Source organism: Lynx canadensis, chromosome A2 (assembly GCF_007474595.2).
Source record: "Lynx canadensis isolate LIC74 chromosome A2, mLynCan4.pri.v2, whole genome shotgun sequence".
Classification (NCBI taxonomy): Eukaryota; Metazoa; Chordata; class Mammalia; order Carnivora; family Felidae; genus Lynx; species Lynx canadensis.
Genome location: NC_044304.2, coordinates 155,939,499 through 155,954,252, shown reverse-complemented (window position 1 = coordinate 155,954,252; position 14,754 = coordinate 155,939,499). Strand labels below are relative to the sequence as shown.

Genomic DNA, 14,754 nt, shown 5'->3' with positions numbered 1-14,754 from the left:
CCCTTCTCTGCTCTCTCTCTCTCTCTCTCTCTTTCTCAAAAATAAATAAACATTTCAAAAATAAAATAAAGTAAACTGGTTATATGAATAATTGCCAAAGGTCATTTTCCTGGTACTGTTATAAGTATTTAGGCAAAGCAGGTAGATTAAACCAGGTAGGGGCCTGAACTATTGAAATAGCTATCAAAAGTAATTCCAGAAAACTGGATAATCTATTGTCATATTTTGTAAATACAGTGTCTGTATTTGCATATGATGATCTAAGCCTTTCTTTTAAAAATCTTTTGATAGCACAAGGCAAGAGATTGAGTGGAAAAGAGAGGGTTAGTTTTATAGAGACTGAGAATTTTCAAAGAGGAGCCCAGCCAGTCATGGCTATTCCTCAAAATTTCTGGGCAAAACTTACTGAGTTGGTTCATTGTCTCCCAGCTACTGTCTAACCCCTCCGGACCTCAGTTTCCCCATCTGAACCACAAAGGGATCATCTCTAAACGATAGGTATGGCCTACCATGACCCCAGCACCAGGGTGGGCAAAGGCTTTTCTGCCTTGTCACCTTCTGCAGCTAACTCCTGAACCCACTTTAAATGGAAACTGTCTTCTTCCAAGTCCACCAGCTCATGGGTATTCCACACTTATGGAGCAGTTTCTAAAGTAACTTTATCAGCTCATCAAAGCTCATTTTACAAGGGAATGGTTGACAATAAAAACATCACTGATATCGCGTGTCTAAGCATGAGTGAAATAGTGATGAGCTGTCTTAAAAGTGGGGTAAAGGACAGAATGTCCTTGCGCATCATGTGGTCACTGATACACGTTGGCCCTGCCCAGCACAACAAACCAGAGACCCCTCCCCTTTCACTCCCACCCGGCCCAGCACACGTGCACTCACTGTTCTGCAACATGACATCAGAGCAATAGCCAGTGTGGACAGCGGGAGGTCCCTTTGGCACATGAAGGCCACGGTCCGGACCCCATATCAGGGACCACTGGTAGCCTTTTCTAGTGAGCCCATGCAACTGATCTTGGCCTCCTTCTCTTTCCCCAACAGAAACTCTTCCTTCCCACCTCAGTAACCAGGAAATGCCCACATGGGTCTAGCACCAGTGAGGACCCAGCTTTCTTCAGGCTTTACCAGAGAGAGACCATCAGCAACAAGTTGCCGCCTTCCCCTTCCCTCAGCACTTTGTTCTGTTTCACACAAGGCTGCCAGTGCAGACCCTGTGTCTTCCCCTCCGTGCCCTCCTCTCTGACTCCACAGGAAGTCTCTGACACTCCCCACAGCCCCCCGCACACCAACACCTGCCCACGCCCCTGTAACTCACACACTACCTGGACTCTTCCCTAGAATAATTCTTTATTCCATCACTGAGGCACCCAACTCATGGAGGTAGCAATAGATTTCTCAATTTCCTGACCACAATGGACTCTCTAATTACCACCGCTCAACCACAACTCAGCATCCTTCCAGAAGGAATGTCCTGACGGACTCTATTCTAACCCCTCTGCCTCCCTTCCCCCACCTCACCTCCTGAATCAGGAAGAACAGCTACCTCCCCTAAATGCACACACACAACACACATATGCACAAAGGCTTAGCTACAGTAGGGCTTGTAGACCCAGCCTTGGTCCAGAAGAAGGCACACACGTGCACGCAAACACACACACACACACACACACACACACACAGAGCAAGAAAAAAAATTAAATGAGTTGAACCTTGTTTTCAGTGTGTGTTTGTGTAATTATGTTTGCTGTGTAGTTCTGTGTTTCATCAGTGGCAAGGACGGTCTGACTAAAGGAGATCAGCACCAGTCCACACACACTTGCACACACACATCCAGAGCCATAAATAAACACACCGTTCACAAACATACCTCATCACTTCCTACCACTGTCGCCACTCTTCCGAGGGACGGCCTAGTAAGAGAAACAGGGAGCACAGTCCACAGAGTGCAGTCACAGCCCTGCTGAGCGGTTACTGTGTCCCTGCCAATGGGTTTCAAATGCAGATGAGTGCCCAGCTTTCATTCTCAAGATCAGATTTGCTAGTTAATTAGTAATCATGGTCTTCCTCCGAGAACATCCCTAAGAACCTGGAGGAAGACGTGATCGCCCTGACCCTCTCTGACCCCTCCAGGTGCCGAATGTACATTCAGAGGTGAGCACGTTCAGGCGCCTCGCGAGGGAACACAGACCGACGCAACCAGTAGATGATAAAAAGCAAAACAGAAACCATCTCAGTGTCCCATTGACATTTACTAACACAACCTTCTGATCTGTGATTTGAAGGAAATAATTTTGAAAATGTTTTTAGAATAGTCTTCTCTGGTCTCCAGAAGAGTTGTCCGCAAGCATTTTTATGCTATGGACATCCTTTGGCAGTCTGGTGCCTCCGGGAACCTCTCTTAAAATTACATTCTTATTTTTTTATTTTTTTAAAATGTTTATTTATGTATTTTGAAGGGGGGAGGGGAAGAGAGAGAGGGAGAGAAAGGATCCCAAGCAGGCTCCACGCTGTCAGTGCAGAGCCTGACTCGAGGCTCAATCCCACGACCCCAGGATCATGACTTGAGCTGAAATCGAGTTGGATGCTTAACCGATTAAGGCACTCAGTCGTCCCTAAAATTATATTTTCAAAAGCATGAGACAAAATACATAAGAATACAAAGAAAACAGATTTGACTGAATTAGTTACTAAAGTTTTTTTTTTAATTTTTAATGTTTATTTTTGAGAGACACACAGAGAGAGAGAGAGAGAGCAGGGGAAGGGCAGAGAGAGAGAGGGAGACACAGAATCTGAAGCAGGCTCCAGGCTGTCAGCACAGAGCCCGATGCGGGGCTCGAACTCACAAACCATGAGATCATGACCTGAGATGAAGTCAGACACTCAACAGACTGAGCCAGCCAGGCACCCCGAGTATTTTTTTAATTGCAATATAACAATGCATGTGTTTCTTTAATGATATATTAGCTAACAAATCTAGTAAGAGGACTAACAGTGATAAGTATAAATAGTATCTTGAGATTATCTTCAAAATATGATACAAAAGTAACTACAGCTTCTCTTGGAACCAAATTCTTAGGTACCTCTAACACTACTCATGTTTGTGACCTCACTTTATACTTAAAAGACAAATTTTAGCTGGATTTTAGCAAAGAAAAAATACATAAATATTGCCCCTTCTAAGTTCACTTGCTTTCTGAATTACATCCATGAATTATATCTGAATTATATCCACGAATCCCAGGATTTCAGAGCGCTGCTCTAAAATTTCCTGGCAGATCCCCCCTCAAATGTGCCCCTCCAAGTATGACCCATAAGCCTGTTTTTGCCAGTCCCCAAGGAAATAAGTACTAAAATTAGAAGGCTTTGCTGCAATATGACAGAATAATTTTATGTTCTTTGACCCTAATAATTAAAAAATGGAGTGGGTATTTATGTATGCCTGGTTTTTCATTTCCTTTCTCTTGTAATTCATTTGTATCTTAAGTTTACAAAAATCTCAGTCTGTGACATGGTGGAAATAAAAAAAAAAATTCTCTTCAGCATAGAGAGTGTAAAAAACCCCACCCAACTGTTATTCCTAGATTCCTAGACAGTTAATTGCTTTTATGGACCAGTGAAAATTCAGGAAAATTTGGGCCATTAGACCTAAATCTATAAATTGTGCCTATCACCTGGAAAAGCTAAAGTCATGATTTATTATCATTGCCATTTTATAGGGGACATAGACTACTAAAATGGAATCAATTTATCTTTTTGAACAGTTTACTTACTTGTCCTTATTTTTTTCATCACTGACCACCAGTGAAATGTCAGGAGCCAACGAAGCCTGAAGACCAGATTTTGGGAAACACACACCTACCATATTCCTTTGGCATCACCGAGTCAGAGAATTTAGAGCTAAAAGAGGAAGGGAAGGGAAACTAAGGAGCAAGGAGGCCTGCGGGGCACCAAGGCCTTCTGTCTACATTATGTGGCCGAGATTCACAACGGCCCCGCAGCAGCAAGGGCCTGAAGTGCCATCCGAATGCTTGTCTGCTCAGCGTTAGGGACCAGGTGGGCTGGGGCATCTGGGGCTACCGTCCCCGCATTATACAGATGAAGAACCTGGGGCCCAGGAACTTTGTGAGGTTTGCATAAGCGTAGTGACAGAAGGTCCAGATACGACATCGGGCAAACCTGAATTCCAAGCCCAGGTCTGCATACTGGCTGCGGACGCACAGCCGCACAGGCCTCAATGTCCTCAACCTACAGGAAGCCGGAAACGATCCTATTCAGTCACATTAGAAGGAGATAGAGAGACAAATGCTATAATACAAGTAGAAGACTCGGTGTTACCTAATAGCTACTCACTAAGCCAGTCACATTTATTAAGATTATTTTGCATCTTCACAGCCATGACTGGAGCCCAGACCCTGCACTCCCAACCCAAGGCAGCCTTCAACTATGCCAATACCTCCTTTGCTCCCAAATCAGGTTTCTGAATGCCGTAGGTACTCATTGATGTTTAGAAAAGAAAACTCATCAAGCACCTACTTGGCACAAGGCCCTGTATTACATACTAACATCTATGTTGTTGCCTGACTGCAACAGTTTAAAAGTTTAGCCCCGGGGCACCTGGGTTGCTCAACAGGTTAAGTGTCCGACTTCAGCTCAGGTCTTGACCTCATAGGCCATGAGCGTGAGCCCCACATCAGGCTCTGCGCTGACAGTGCAGAGCCTCCCTTGGATTCTCTCTCTCCCTCTCTCTGTCCCTCCCCCACTCATGTGCATGTGTGTGTGCACACACCCTCTCTCCCTCAAAATAAATAAACTATAAAAATCAAAAATAAAAGTTTAGCCCCTGGATGAAAACAAAAGAGATGATTCAGGCCAGGCTGAGGTATGAGGACCATGGTGCATAGAGGCGTTTGCTGCCCTAGCGACACAGCCTTACCTGGCCTGAGGATGTCAGGAAAACACGTCTATTCAGGAGCCATGGAGGCCGTGCAGATACAGGGACCATAACGTGATGCCAAAACCTCCTTCTCCCCATTCCCTAGACAGAACCCTTATTTAGACTTTCATCACCTCCTGTCCTTGCTTCCACCCCCTGAAAACACAACACCGACCACTTCCAAAACACAGGTCAATTCGACAGATAGGTGTATGTGTGCTATAAACAAGACACTATCAGAATAGCAGCAACACGCGTGCTTCCTGGATCCTACGCATTATGTTAAAGGGTTCACATGCATGGTTTTTATTTCCTCCTCTTCACTACCCTCTGAAGGAGCAACCGCCATCCCAGTTTCACAGACCAGAAACCTGAGACACACAGAGAGCAACTTGCCCTAACTTATGTAACCAGCAAGAGGTGAATCCGCAATGCAAACCCAGGCGGTCCGCTCCAACCCGCACTAGCACGTGAATGTGAGCAGTGTTCCCATAACCTCATGGCCAGGAGAATGTAAGAAGTCAAGTGGCTACTGTACAAAAGACAAGACAGCAGTGACTACGTACACCATTGGGAGAGACGAGAAAGAAAGCAGAGGCATGGACAGATGGGAGCGCGCAGGGAAGAAGGAAAGACATTTTGAGCCGAGGGATCGGCATACGCAAGGCTCAGAGGTTAGGAGGAACAGGACTTGTTTTAGAAACCGCAGCAAAAAGATACGGCCAGTGAAGACGGTTGCGGGAAAGTCAGGGACACTACTGGCAAAACACATTGGAGTCGCACTGTGGAGATTCTAGCCTTGAGCCACAGGGAACCATCACAGATAGGAAACTGCCCAGAGCGGTCAGAGCATGAGATAGATTTCTGAGCTCTCTGCCCAGGCCTCAAAATGCTGAAGTATCTGTCCCTTTAAATCTTTGGTCAGAATATTTAGTCCCCCCACACCTCCAAACAGACAAGTTTGCATCAGCAGTGAACTCTGGAAGCTGCACAAGCTGCCTGTCCATTGGCGTGACACAGAAATGGGCAACTCTACCGCCCAGAGATCTAAAGATCAGGAGAGCGGTCAACCACCTGGCCGGTACTGATGAGAACACCTGTCTCTCCCCGTGCTGACCTTCCCGAAACGACACTTGCTTCTGGCTTCTCTCCTAAACCCTAAAATAGTCAGAGTCTGTTCCCCAGGATAGATTGCAAACGCCTCTTTCTCCTTAAGGTCACTTGTTCATTCTCGATTCTACCATTCCGATATTTTTTTCAGCATTCACCAATCAGCCTGGCTCACGGCTCTTTCTGCATATGTGGTACAACCTGAAATATCCTTGTCCCCTGTTTTCCTGCCCTTTCCTGTAAACTCTGCTCTTATTGCAAAGCCAAGTTTAAACTCACTTCCCACGAAATTTCTCTAAACACTCAATTCATGTTGACGTATGTTTCCCCTTTTCTGAACTACTCAAGTAACAGTACGTTCAAGAGCATATGGATCCGTGGGGCGCCTGGGTGGCTCAGTCGGTTAAGCATCCGACTTCGGCTCAGGTCATGATCTCGTGGTTTGTGAGTTCGAGCCCCGCATTGGGCTTTGTACTGACAGCTCAGAGCCTGGAGCCTGCTTCGCATTCTGTGTCTCCTTCTCTCTCTGCCCCTCTGATGCTCATGCTCTGTCTCTCTCAATCTCTCAAAAATACATAAACATTAAAGAAAATGCCTCCTTTAAAAAAAAAAAGTATACGGATCTATTTTATAGATGTGCATACCCCTAAGAGCTCTGAAGAGTGCTAGCCGCTCATCAAGCCCCTACTGGCTGAGTTCCCTCAAAGGCTCCATCAGAGCCAGCCCCTGGTAGGGATGGAGCTAAGAAGAGACAGCTGAGCACCGGTAGTGTGTGTCTCCAACTTCCTAGCACTGAACGCGTTATCAGATTCTCCCTTCCTGGAAGAAAATCCCATAGAAAACAAGATATGCATCCGCTTGTATTTTGCCAGCAATAAACTGGGTGGGTAAGATATCCCTGACAGCTCGTTAATCTGAAACAGTTGCATGCAGTGTTTGACTAGAGATAAGTCATCTCTTGGGGAGTGTTTCCATGTGAAATCTTCAGATGGTGGTTTAGTGGTTCCCCCCATCTGGTGTCCTGGAAAGAGCATAGTGTTTGGAATCAAACTAGCCTGGGCTTGGCTATCAGAGTCTCTACTTACTTGCTATACTCATTTAAATCCTCTGAAGCCTAGTTAACTAATTCTCTGTAGATTAGAGGGGACAATATGCATGACATGGTATTATTTTGAGCCTAAGCTGAGATAGTCAGCACCTGACATCCAGTGTCAGTTTTCCAGTCTCTCCCTAACTGATCTTTTCTGAAAATAAAGTCAAAGAAAATCCAACACGCAGTGGCATTAGCTTCAATTCTGTTTAGAATTCTTCCTCCTCAGGGCACCTGGGTGGCCTGTCAGTTGAGCTTTGGACTCTTGATTTCGGCTCAGATCATGATCCCGGGGTCATGGGATCCCCTGCATTGGGCTCCTGGCTGAGCGTGGAACCTACTTAGGATTCTCCCTCTCTCCCTCTCTCTCTCTCTCTCACACACACACACACTCCCCGCCCTCTCTCTGTGCCCCTCCCCCCCTTAAAAAAACAAGAAACAAAATCCTCTTCCTCCAGCCCACCAGCCGCCAGGAAGAACCCCACAGGAGGGTGGGGCTGGAAGAGGTGGGCTCTTCCCTCCATGGTCCACTGGCTCCCACACATTCCCAGGGCCCAGGAGGGTGGAGGAAAGCCAGGCCTAGCCCAGAACTTTGTTCTACAGGACCACTGCCCCCCCTGCACACACACGCACACACACGCACACACTAGGGCACTCACACTCACAAGCACATGCCATCCACACCCTTCCTGTCACAAGTCGTCTCTCACGGTCACTACAGCCCGCAAGCTTTAAGTTGTACCTCTTTTGTTGTATTGTCCTTGGTCTTCCTTCTTTTGTTCCAAGTATAAGCTCTTCACAGCAGAGGCTACCCGGGGGGTGGGAAAACTCCTGGTTGGAGTAGGAGTGATTTCTCTGCTCAGAAGTGTTCAGAGGAAAGGTGGGGGCGGTACAAGTGACCAGTGCTGAGCATTACGGCATTTCCTTCCCTTGGGAAATACCTATTAGTCAGCAGTTTGACACACGTGTGCACGCAGGTGTGGGTCCAAGGAGGGCGTTGTTAGGAATAATATGTGACCTATTATTCACGTGTGAGTCGTAAAGCGTCGATTTACGTCACACCGAGTAGTTCTCAGGGCACTTTAAACTGCATTATTTCTTTCATCACAACAAGCCCATGTGATAGGGCAGGTATTTTAATCCCCATGGAAAAAATGAGGAGAGAGACACGAAGAAAAATGACTCGGTAAAGGTCACTCAAAGAATGGCACAGTCAAACTTGCAGTAATTTCATTTCAATACAGGAGTCCAGGGGCACCTGGGTGGCTCAGTCGGTTAAGTGTCTGACTTTGGCTCAGGTCGTGATCTCACAGTTCGTGAGTTCGAGCCCCGTATCGGGCTCTGTGCTGACAGCTCACAGCCTGGAGCCTGCTTCGGATTCTCTGTCTCCCTCTGTCTCTGCCCCTCCCCATCTATCTCTTTCTCTCTCAAAAATAATATAAAATAAAATAAATAAAATAATAAATAAACAATACAGGAGTCTGACGTTCACAGGCTCTGAAGTCGGTAAATACTTCAGCAAATACAGAAATTTCTTTTTCAGACTAAATGTGTATTCATTCATTCAACCAGTTCCAAGTTTATTCTCGACCACATCTCCCAAAGGGGAACATCTCGGATCCTATCAGTTATCAAATTCTACCATCCATACCTTAGAGATGGCCACTTCTCCTTAAGCCCAAATATTGTACTAGAGATTCCCATGGTCTCCACCACGGCTCCCCTGCCCCAGGCCCAGAGAACATCTGCCCACACCGGCAAGGGAACCCAGCATCACCCCGACCCCCCGGTCACAGCACTGGACAGCTGACCCAACCTGGTCCAGTGGAATCCCTCTCTCCGAAATTAGGGTTTTAGACACAGAGTCTGAATCATGTTGCACTGGGCACTAAGTCGGTGGGGCCGTGTCATGTTATCAAGAGAGAAACGAAAGCTTCACTGAAAACACTTGTTTACCCAGAAGGGGATGGAATAACATGTAGAAAGTGGCAGAAATGAGAGACCACTCAAATCCAAAGAAGGAACGGCAGAGACTCAGTGCCACAATTTTTCCTATTTCTGTGAAAGCCAAGGTACAACTGAATCTCACCTGATGCTCCTGCATCTTCGCCAAAATGTCAGCTCTGCTCTTACCACCATCACCTCTTCTACTACCAACCACCACCACCACCGTCGTCGTCGACCTTTCTTCCAGACGGTTTCTGGGCGTTTCCTTGCCTGGCAACCACACAGCCTGCGTTGGGCCTGCTGTGACAGGCTCTTACTTTCTCCCTTTGTTCCGTATAAATATCTGCACCAAAAATCCCGACCCACTCCGGTCAAAACATACCCTGCTACTATCCGTGTGGTTCTGGCTTTTACAACCACTTGTAATAATCACCTTGAAATCTCCACAAAGTCTCTGAATTGTTTGGCATCCCCATAGAACTGTATTTTTAGATCGGGACACATGCAACCTAGGCTGACGTGGTGATGTGCTGAGAGGTACATAACATGCTTTTCTCGGACATTCCATTTTAGTCCAGGAGCACTGGAGAAGAGTAAATAATTCGGATCAGTATTTTGAATTATGAAAAAAGTGACAGGATAAAGTAATAGCATGCAAATTTGCATGATATTTTTTGACACAAAATATTCAGGTCTACAGAAATGTCCCCCTGTGATGAGATCCTAGTAAGTATGCCTCCCCCTTGGCCCTCGCCCCAAGGGAAAACGGGTGAAAAGAAAGCCACAGGAAATGTCTTAAAGGCACTGACAATGTCTTAGAGCCGTGCACAGGCTCTCTCTGTCACTGCTGCCCTCTCTCTGGCTCAGCCTCTATCTCCACATGCTTCCCTCTCTGCTCTGCTCTCCAGGAAGCAACATGCCCACAACGTCCCCCATCTCTGCTAGGTGCCAGTGCCGAACAATATTCTCCTACTTTGTTGTGTTACAGAGCAACAGAACTGGGCTCATTCTCATTTAATGCCCTACAGCTCTATCAGCTTTTACTTAAAACCCCCTCTTCCTTAATTCATTTTAGTGGGCAAAAGTGAAGTTGAAGACGGGCCCAGAGACCCCTCTAAAGGAGTGCCTTCCCCAGGTCCCTGCTGAGGAAAGTCATCTTATATATGTCCTGAATCACCAGACCCCATGGCGGTACCAGCTTCCGAGCATGAGCACATAACCCAAAGACAGCTAATCCTTATTTCAACCGGCCTCTTGTGAAGTGGCTTGCTTTGTGATCACAAGACAACTTAGATTCCCTTTCTGAGTATGAGGCAGAGAGAGGATTTGCAGCAGAATCAATTAGTAGCAGGAGCAAAATGTAAAGACAGAGATTCAGAAATAAGAGCTATAGTGAGACCATCTTGAACCTTCTCTCCCCACACCAGTGCCACTCTGCCCACATCCTCTTGACAACTATGAGCAGACAAAGTAGGTTTTAAAATGCAGGAAGTACAGACATCCTTCCTTTTGCTTCCTCTCTTGAACTTCCTGTTTTCTGCCTCTTCATGACTAGGGCACCCAGACAGAGGCAGGGTGACCTTCCCTCCCTTCCGTGCCTAGATGGGCAAAGAGATTCCCAGGGCCCTTCCTGCAGGCAGCTTATTGGCTAATCGTGGCACTCATCTTCCAGGAAAGTTGTCTCAACCACTATGACTTAAAACCATAAAGAGACTACCTTTCTCACAGAATGAGAAGCCTGGAGCAGAGTAGTTGCTGGTGTGGTTCCAAGTACTCAAAAAATTCAGGGTGACAGCTTTGCGATTCTCTTGGCTTTTCCCTCATTGTTGGAACTCTGACCGTAACATTCAAATGCTGGCACAGAAAGGAGAAAAGGCAACAGAAGTTTTCTAAAATATCCCACCCAATCACTTCTTCATGAGTCCCAAATGCCACTCCTATCTACAAGAAAGGGGGGAAGTGTCATTTACTTTTAGTTAGGAATATTGACATACCCCGTAACACAGGGGTCCTGCTGGTGATGAAAAGCGTAGGTAATCAGCAATATCTACCATGCACACGGTGGCAAATTGAGTATGTGGACCCTGCCTAAGTCAACTCTGTGCTCCAGTCCAACCTGCACCACACAGCTCTGCCTTGGGAGCCTTCGGGTGCTGGTCTAGCTTTTAATAAGATAATACACACCCTCCATCCCATTTCACTGCTGTTCTCATGGAATAGGAGTGACTGGCAGAGCTGGGTTTGGGAATTCCTGGGGTTCTTTCTTAGCTATGTGCCATCTACAAGCGTCAGCACCTGTCTTCAATTTCTAACAACAGTCTGAATCTCATCTATGGTGGAGCAGTCAAGACAGTGGCAATTCTTGGTGCTAAGACAACATGGGTTCTGAATAGAGTTCCAGTGCCTGAGCCATGTTCCAGACTCTGAGGTGTGGCGACTGCTGGTGTTCTGGGAAATCCCTTCTGCCCTTTTATCCCAGGGGTTCTCAAATGAGAGTGTGCATCAGGATCAGGTGAACATCTAGTTAAATCACAGATTTCTGGGTTCTGCCTTCGAGAGTTGGGTTCGGTGGTTCTAAGTAAGGCCCAAAGATTTGCATTCCCAACAAGTTCTCTGCCGATGCCGATCTCCCTGGCCTGGTATAACTCATAGGACACTCACATCACTGGAGATCACCGGAATGAATCTTGACTTCTTGCGGCTAAAAGAAACTGCTTGATACACCCTTTGGATAGACAGAAGTGCATAAGACCAGATGCGGAACAAGGTCTAATGACAAACACCATGCTGCTCAGAACCCTGCCTGCACTCTGGTGGCTCCAGTTGTCACCGGGTCAAGTTCCACCGCCTGATTTTTTCTTCCCTTAGGATGAGTGCTCTCCTGAATGGCTCCACACCAGGTTGTGAGAGACTTTCAGCCTTTAATCTTCAGTGCAGGAAACATGTTTGAATTCCTTCAGTGAATTCATCTACATTCAAGCAAGGCCTACATACTATATTCATAAGAAAGCACAACTGATCACATCACTGCCCTGGGCTTAAAGCGAATGGCCAAATAGATGAGCAAAAATCATGTGTCATGTGCCATGAGGAGCAAAGAATGAACAATATGTAATCCCTGCTTTTGAATAACTCCGTGTAATTGGGGACACACAATTGTAAACCAACACATAGTTTAATAAATATGGTAAGTGATATAATAATGCTGTGGACAGAGTGGTGGTATGGAAGCAAAGACGATATAGGAAGTCAATAGGAGGGAATCAAGGACAGCCTCAGCCCAGCTCTACTCGAAATTCTGAGGAATTTCATTTATGCTTATACGTTGCTAATAGCACTGTTAACCTCCTGGGCAGAAGGACGTTTTCTTTCAGTGATCTTAACTGAGCCTATAGAGATTTCCCCCACCCCCTTCCCTCCCAGAATAGTGGTTTCCTGAGATATGAACCCACCAGGCTCAACTGTCCTATCTTTCTTTAGAATGAGATGATAGTTCATCCCTCCCTCTTCCTTTCCCTCTACCCTTCACAAGGCACTTCACAAGGGTTCAGCAGCCATCCCCCAAAATAAGCCCATTCAAATAGGGCTCAGGTTGGAAAGAATGTTACCAGGCACTTTACTCAAATAAGGATAGCCATTGCTCCCTGCTCTACAAATTGGTAGCTGGACTTAGCGGAAAGAACACCAAACATGAAATCAGAATATCCAGACTTGGAGACCCAGCTCCTCACTTAGCACTTTAGTTATCCTGGCAGATATAGTGAATTTAACCTTCCTGAAACTCCACTTGGTTTGTCAATAAAATGGAGGTAGTGGGGTGCCTGGGTGGCTCAGTCAGTTAAGCGTCCAATTCTTGATTTCAGCTCAGGTCATGATCTCAGGATTGTGAGATCAACCCCCATGTCGGGCTCCACACTGGGTGTGAAGCCTGCTTAAGATTCTCTCTCCCTCTCTCTCTGCCCCTCTCCCCACTTGCACTCTCTCTCCCTCAAAAATAGAATAGAATAGAATAGAATAGAATAGAATAGAATAGAATAGAATAGAATAGAATAGAATAGAATAATAAAATAAAATAAAATAAAATAAAATAAAATAAAATAAAATAAAATAAAATAAAATAAAATAAAACAAAATAAAATGGAAGTGGCATTATGGTCTTCACAGGGTAACTGTGAGCTTATACTCATCCTGCTATAAAATAGTGAGTAGAGTCGACAATTTCAATTCTGTAGAATATGGGGCCACGTTTTTGCAATATGAAATGCCTGGGCTGAGCTGGCACAGTAAGCAAGCCAGGACTCCCAGGCCTCACAGTGGTCTGTCATCCCCTCGTGGTGGGAGCTGTTAAATCATGAATAATATATAGTCCTTGCTTTTGGATTCTGGATCTCAAGAAGGATTCTGGATCTCAAGCTGGTTTGAACTTCTGGGAAAATGGCATTGATTGAAGGACTCTTCTGGTTTGTTGGCACCCATTTCTTTGTCCAATTATCTGGAGACATTGGAGACATGGAGACTCGTCCTCAGACTCCATACTTCCTGAAAGTAAGTTATCATTTGACCAACATCTCCCCATCATCCTCCACCCCTGGCAACTACTAATCTACTCTCTGCTTCTATAAATTCAACTCTTTTTATAAGAGTGAGGTATATAAGTGAGATCAAGCAGTGGTTTTCTTGCTTTCACTTAACATAATTTTCTCCAGGTTCATCCATGTTGTTGCAAATGGTAGGATCCCCATTTTTAAGGCGGATAATACTCCATAATATGCATATGCCACAATTTCCTTATCCATCCGTCAACTGACAGACACTTAGGTTGTTTCCATATCTCAGCTATTGGGAACAATGATGCAATGGACATGGCAGCATAGATACCTCTTCAAGGTACCGACTTCATTTCCTCAGTGATATATTCAGAAGAGCGATTGCTAGGCAGTATGGTGGTCCTATAACTAACATTTACTGATCAAACATCCTATGCCAAGCATGATGCCAAGCATGATGTATGTGTCACTTCAGGCAATCCTCTCAACCCTCTGAGGCAGGTGTTATTTTGATTGTCATCTCCGTTTCATATGAGATAAACACAGAAGATTACATCACTTGCCAAGGTCACACAGAGGGTAAGTGGCAGAGCCAGTCCTCAACCTTAGGGAGGCTGGTTCCACAGGCGCCTGGTTCCACAGTTTCAGCACAGAGCACCCCTCCTCAAGGGTGCTTTATGCAACTGTGAGCCCACTCATAGGAGCAGTCTTCCCAGAGTGAGGCTGTGAAAAGTTAGCAAAAAGGGACAATGAGGCACGAGGCTGGGAGTACACAGTAGAGCAGAAGTGGAAAGGGTCCACCTCTTAGAGGAAATGTTACAATATGACAGGTTGCAAACCAACCATTCAACTTCTCCTTTCCTTTCCCCATCATCCACTCCACAACATGGGGGAGTGACTGGATGAGGCAAGAAGGACAACAATAAAAGAACTGGAAAAGTTATATTTGTAAGAGTGAAGAAGAAGCACCAGATCAGGCAGAAGTGTTATAAAACAACATCCAGTCTCTAAGTGATCAGTTCTCCAAATCTTCATTGAGTAACTAGCCTGAATTTTTACAGAGCTTGCAGAAGCAATCATAAAATAAGTTCATATTCCTTTAGAGATCAAGGACAATT

At 45.6% G+C, this 14,754-nt stretch overlaps 1 protein-coding gene across 5 annotated transcripts in view; it reads right to left on the bottom strand.

Annotated features, from left to right (window-relative positions):
- The window catches only part of MGAM (maltase-glucoamylase), a 94,611-nt gene extending 86,588 nt beyond the window's left edge, over nt 1-8,023 (bottom strand). For 3 of the 5 annotated variants that reach the window (XM_030308601.1, XM_030308600.1, XM_030308602.1), the window contains exon 1: nt 7,885-8,021. The gene's annotated coding sequence lies outside the window, so the exon portion shown is untranslated. Of the gene's footprint in view, nt 1-7,884 lie in introns of all 5 variants that reach the window. The other 2 variants (XM_030308604.1, XM_030308603.1) reach the window with 2 other exon arrangements.
- Nucleotides 8,024-14,754: the final 6,731 nt, after the last annotated feature.